Raw genomic sequence first — 7,002 nt, forward strand, 5'->3', positions numbered from 1 at the left:
CTTCCCAACATTTCCAAACGAGAAAAGAGACGCGGAAAAGAGGATTAAACCACGTGTCACTTAAACGTGTTTAGTAGTAATAATTCTATAATTAAAACCAATACCCATCAAGTACGTAAACGTTGCAATGCTTCACAAAATTCGTAGTGAAGAGTAGAGAGCGATAGCGGCATACCTAGAGTACAAATACACCACGAATTATCCCATTTTAATGAGAGATATTGAGACCATAGTCTCACTTTTTCATTGAATCGACATCAACTCCCAATGCGCATAAGATTTTATTCATACTTTAACTTTCGAGAAAAAGAAAAGCGGTCTGGGGATCAACTTCTCACCAGCCCAAGTTTTTTGCTCTCAAATAAAACGGAAACCAAATCTCTCCTCCGTTTGAAAAGTGCGTGCAGATTGGCAAAAACCCTCTTCCGCTGATATTCATGCGTTAGCAATATTGTCCCACACGGACCTATTTAGCCATAATTATCAGCATACAAAAATAATGAATTGAAAAGCAACAAGACAAGATAACTCAGCGAATACATATCATTAAAACATAGAAAGCACTCCCTTGACATAAAGATCATTCACTCATGATTAACAGAAGTTTCACGGTTATAGGATTATTATCCAAACAACTCCGAAGAACCACACAGCTACATGTTCTCATATCTCAATGTCAGTGCACCTGATATACACAGAACAACAAAAACTGTCATGAGGAAGCAGATATCACTAGTTTCACACAAAATGAGCGAAAAAAGTAAAAACAGAACAACAAGACTCATTTATACAAAACATAGGAAGGCACGAACAAAACTTGAAAGATGGGCAGCAAATGTCAGATTAGCAAACAACAAAGCAACTGGTGCAACGTTCAGATCAACGTCGCAAACGTCATACCACATGGCAAGTTAATCAGCTTGCTAAAAACCACCCTACTTTGAAATAGCATTCATATTCATATAGAAATATCCAACTACACTCAAATTTTGTTGATAAAAATAACAATGTCAGTGTCTACCATAAAAATATCAAAGAATGAAAGAGATTTTATCAGAAGAATTTGGCTAGTGGTAAGCATAACAAAACATAGGAAGACACAGAAAACACAAGCACATCAGCAAGCACAAGCGAAACCTTTGTGGCTCTCACTCCGCAAGCACATGAACTTCCATACATATAACAATTTAATGTGAATCATTATCTAGAATAAGAAAACCTTTAACTGTATACAGACTATTCAAATAAAAACAAAATATGTTGCAATTACAGTTGAAGTGAGCTTTGCCATCTGTATAAGGTTCGTCCTTTAATTTTTCTGAATCAGGTTTCACGTGCTACTAGCATCTTCCCTATAGAAGTGTGTGCTTGAGTTTTTCTGAAATACATTCCATGAGCTAACGTCTTCCCCGAAAATGTTATTAAGAAAGAAGTCAGACTTCGTGAAAATCTATTGTTCCACTATCTTTGTACAAATAACATTCTAAAGGCTTTGATCCTTGATTAGCTTGGCAGGCTTTTCCCTTCTGATTTCTCATCAACTATATCCAATGAAGAATAACAGCAATTGATAACTGTATATCATACATCTCGGGAAAAAATTTAATTGCCTATCATTTATCTAAAAGTGCAGCAACCTAGATGCTGGTGTCAACTGCTATGAGTCAAATAGAACTACCGATATCAGTCACAGACATCACCCTAACTTCCTCATGCTATTCCTCACTCTCTCATGTCATATATTTGTATCTCACCTTCAGATAAATGCTTTGACCAATGAAGGCATAAAGGCTAATGCCTTTCCCGTCAAAAAGCACAGAAAAGATACTGCACCAACATACCACCGTGTAATTTGCTGTATTGCTGCTATACCATTCAGAACATGGACCTGCTAATTGTGGTTATATTAGTACAACAATGATTAGCAAATTTCTTTGATGGTATAACAGAAGTTGGACATGTGCCCAATCTACACCTGCATACCAGCCACGTCAATGATATTTAGGAGTATACGATATATGACATAAGTTAAAAAGGTAATTGATTTTGCAGGAATAATTAAATCATGCCCACAGAATTTGACATGGAAATAATGCTTTGTTGTTAAAAGAAGTGCCTTTCTTAGGATATGTTAAGGAGAGAGTTAATGTAACATTGTAACATGATATCATCCATGAGATAATGTTCCTTGCTCATGGATCTCTACCACGAGGAGAATGCTACACTTCTTCCCTCGCAATTCAAAACATTAAGGCAAAAACATTTTTGATCTATTGTGCTGTCAAAAAGGAATATGGGCAGTTATTTTCCTTCTTAAAGAGAACTACAAAAGAGGACACATCTAGGAGTACAAGCTTGCAAATAACAACCCGATGAGCCGTAACTACTATTCCCTAAATCATGCAAAACCACACTGAGCACAGCCTAGAAAGGCCCTCTATGATGCAGTTCAAGTTCAGCTTGGTTCTAGGTAATAACATGCTAGCACCCGATAATGTGAAAGGCCAATCATTCAAACTTTATGCACATGCTCTTCAAAATTTAATAGAAGTTTCACTAATGTCTTCCGGACATATCTTGTTAGCATCATACAGGTTATGTATGAGCAAGTAATCTATAGATTCTACAGTCATTAGATGTTTATCATCCTGTATGGGACTAAACAATGCCTCACATATAATCTTATGAAAATGCTCAAGGGCAGATTCTGGATTTTAGTATATCAATTAATTACTCAATTAAATCCTTGCTTAAGCATGTGCTAGTGTGATGTTGTATATTGATGAATATTTGTATCAAAGTGGAATTTGGATCATTTCTTTGGTTTATTGTGACTGGTGAACTTATGCATTATGCTTTTCATCAGAAGTTTATCTTATACAGTGCCACAGCCACCATAGAGCCCATGGGGCCTCGGCCACCCCTTAAAAGAAGGGGTTTTATATATATATATATATATATATACACACACACACACACACACACACACAGTCCATTTCGAGTACGAATTTATGAAAAGTATATGCATCTCAACTTAGTATACCGGCATACGTAAAAGATAAGTTATATAGAACAGGTTCAATGTGACTCTATGATGTTTATTTTAGCTCTATGAGCCCAAATTCTAGGTCTCAATATCCTAGTACCATAGGATTAATAAAAGTGGGGTACCATGTCAAATAAAATGTTAACCGAATTGAGATGAGACCTACTTATTTTCCAATTGCACAAAATATTATTTTGACTAGTCGCACAAAATATGGTGATGATTAGTTGATAATATTTCTCTTGCATATAAATCAGTTTACATTACTTATGATGATTTATATATCTAGTTTTTGTTAAACCAATGCATAATGTATAAATTCATTCACTTACTGAGCTGTGAACTCATGGTATTCACCTTTTTCCAAAAACTCAGGATCAAGTGGAGTTGGAAAGCTGCACGGTTCTAACGAAGAATTGAGGAAATTGATTGATCTTCGACATATTGTTAGTTTTAGGTGAAGGTTGAGTAAATAATTTGATAATTAGTTAGTCTCTGGAAGATTAAGTTGTAATAAGCTTTTCTCTTTTAGGCTGAAATCTCTAGTTGTGATTCTTTACAACATTTAATTGGATAAATGTTGACTTTTGGTTATGAAGGATAATTGTTATTGAATTTGATTTATAGATGATTAGACATATTTGGCGGTTATTTGATAAATATATATTTTGAAAAAAATTATTAGCAGCTTAAACCTGATTTTCAAATTAGTCTGAAGTCCAGAAATTGGGTCGTGACAGGATACTAACCTATCACCAACATGTACTGGTATATTAACTTGAGATGCATATACTATCTATAAATATACCAGATTCATTTAACCAAATAACTTGTAGACTTGTAGTAATATGTCAGCCAACCAATAACGGAACTCAATTGCATATGCATCTCAACCTCATGCTATAGGAAAAAAATGTGATCGTCACAAAAAATAAAATATGAACCTATACTTGAATATTGTGTCCAACCACAATTAACAATTGATGCTTGAGCAAATCATATAAGGTGATATAATTGATCATAGAACAAATTCACACATAAGATAAATTTTAGATGAAACACTACACCACACATAATGCATAAATTCAACACTTGGGTAAACCCAAAAGACAATCCAAATTTTAGTCACGACTCCTCTGCAAAACCTCTAGGAACCCTTAAAAAAATTTCGTCATATGAATTAATATACTAATCTTACTCCACTATGTATCAAATTATACATCATTTAACTTAACGTACTGGTTGCCAAGCTGCTTATCCAGTCATACCAAAAAATCTAACCCATAGAATCCTATAGAAATACAAACTTGTATACATTCATATTCATTATGCGAAGAATTTAGAGTCCATGAGTGATGATCTTAATAGTTGCAGGCTTACAGCAATGTGTTTCAAGTTTCAACCTCAACTATAACTGTAATATAAGACCTAAGTAGCTAGGCAGAAAACATGGAGATCAAGCAACACTAATACAATAACTGATCAATTTATAAACAAATTTACCCTATCAAGTTGATTGGTTGCCGCTCTTTTCAAAGAATAAATATCAATAGCACAAGAATGAAACCGAAGTTGTATTAGTCTTGCTCCAAAACTAATGAACTCTGATAAAAATACTGCTCTTTGAAAGCCCTTCCAACCTTCCTCTGTAGCTGCAAGGGTTTTCTAATTTCTTCTGCCTACTAAATTAGAAATGCATGTGACTAGGGTTGAGTTTTATTAGTTCTCAGTTTCAAATAAAACAAATGTCCAATTATGACATCCCGTTAACCACTTATATTAGACATCTTACTATAGTTACTATTTTCTCCTTGCATAGAAGTCCTCTATAAGTAAATATTTAAAATAACTAAATAAATAGTTTGAATAATTACTAAATAATTCTAACATATTAACTTATTATCAAGTGTTAGGATCATACAAACAATCCCCCTTAATAAAAAATTTATCCACAAAAATTGAACATACTTGAGTCATTAAGTTCCTTTAACTGCCTTCAACCAATTTATGATTATATATACTAGTATAATTATCATCACTATTTATTAAACCTCCCCTTCCAATTTAACAAAAACAATTTAATATTAGCTAACTCGATTGTTTGGATAATTTCTAAATAACATTTTTTTTAGAAATCATAGATTATACCCATTGAGAATTTGGATATTACAGATGAACCTTTCGGGCAACATGCTCACACTTTCTCCGAGGCCGGTAAAATGATTTCTTTACTTGCTATTTCAATAAGATAATCATACTTTTTGAATTCTAGTCCAACAAACACTTCCAAATCCATTAAAACCCATATTAACACAGAGATACAATCAACCACATCATGCCAATAAGCAACTTGCTTGAACAATCTACTATCTACTACTCAAGAAAAACAAGAAAAATAACCCCACAAAGTTAAATCCAGCCAAATTTCAGTCTAAAATTGAGAAACAAAAATCAACGAACCTACTTCCAAGACCTCAATCAACTCACATGACACAACTCCAGCTAAACAGAAAGGATAGTAGAGCTAACCCTCTGTCACCGTCAATTGTAGTAAAGCTCAAGTCCCATGCCATCACAAATTTCATAGAGTAATATGAGCCTTGTAGATATTAGATACTAGACCACTTCTGGATCCGGATATTCTCAGCCCGTGTACCCATTTGAGCCGCCTTCGAATAATGTCGTCCTTGTTGCTCTCACCCGTACCTTCTACCCCAATCGACCGTTTAGAAGTTCGTGGTATCCAGTTCATGGGTAGGTTTATTTTTATTTTTATAGGAAGTGGTATTTTTTTCCAATGACGTAAAAATTTGTGGTAGTTTTTCTTTAAAAATTAGTTTATGATATTTTTTTCACGACTCTAATAAGTCATGGTAATTTTGTGAAACTAACTCGTAAAAGCTCTTTCAAATAAAAAACAGAGATGCACGCAATCTACTACATCATGACAATATACAACTAAATTGAGCAATCCAGTACACAAGAAAAACAAACAAAATAATCCCCATAAAGTAATTCATCCAAATTTCAACCTAAAAGTGAAAAAGAAAAATCAAATCAATCAAGGTCTTAATTTTAAGACTTTCATACAAACACATATCAATTCAATTCATGTCAAATATCTCAACTTAATTGCAGCCAAGTTTCAATTTCAGAGAGAGAAAAGCAGAGATTAGACCTCCATTGCCATCAATTGTAGTAGAGCTCGAGTCCCATGCCATCATGGATCTCATAGTCCTTGAGAGTGTACCCGTTTGAGCCGCCACGAGCTTCTTTAGGTCGCCGATGGTGTCGTCCTCGTTGCACTTCACGCGCACCTTCTTCCCCAATCGATCGTTGAGAACCACTTCGATCATCTTCGAAACCCTAGAATTTGAGGATCAGAGAGTTTTTTTTGAAACCCTAGAATTTGGGATTTCGGGGGGAAGAAGCGAGGCGTACTTATACGGCGTTCGGTCACCGTCTCTTTCTGCGCGGCTGAGGGCGCTTCCAGAAGAATAAGAAGCCAGTCTCGAATTGGATTCTATGAAGACCAGCGCCGTGTCAAGTCGATTTGATGTGGTTCGGTTGAGTTTGTCCGGTTTGAGCAAATACAAGATTATCGCTTCTTCGAATCTTTTCAGTCCTCTGAAACCCCAGACTAAAGAGAAAACTCGTCAGATTAAGGATTTTATAAACTAAAATCAAACATTTCAATTAAAATACATAAATATATTTAGGGCTGTCCAAAATACCCGTCGGTCCGAGCCCGGCCCGGCCTCGGCCCGGAAATCCGGGCCAGGCCGGGTTCCGGGCCCGGGCCCGGGTTACCCCAGCGGCGCCCGGCCCGGCCCGGAACAGGGCCGGCGCCGGGTCACATTCCGGGCCGGGCAGCCCGGGCCCGCAGCCCGGCCCGGGGGCAACGGTCACCAGTGGTGACCGTTGCCTGAAAAATCCGGGCCGGCCCGGCCCGGCCC

At 36.2% G+C, this 7,002-nt stretch overlaps 1 long non-coding RNA gene across 1 annotated transcript; it reads right to left on the bottom strand.

Moving 5' to 3' along the window:
• Window positions 501–6,561, bottom strand: LOC109850070. The gene is made up of 2 exons (XR_002249323.1): window positions 6,225–6,561; window positions 501–685 (listed from the first exon to the last, which is right to left on the bottom strand). It is a non-coding gene; the product is annotated as an uncharacterized LOC109850070 (long non-coding RNA).

Source organism: Asparagus officinalis, chromosome 7 (genome assembly GCF_001876935.1).
Source record: "Asparagus officinalis chromosome 7, Aspof.V1, whole genome shotgun sequence".
Taxonomy (NCBI): Eukaryota; Viridiplantae; Streptophyta; class Magnoliopsida; order Asparagales; family Asparagaceae; genus Asparagus; species Asparagus officinalis.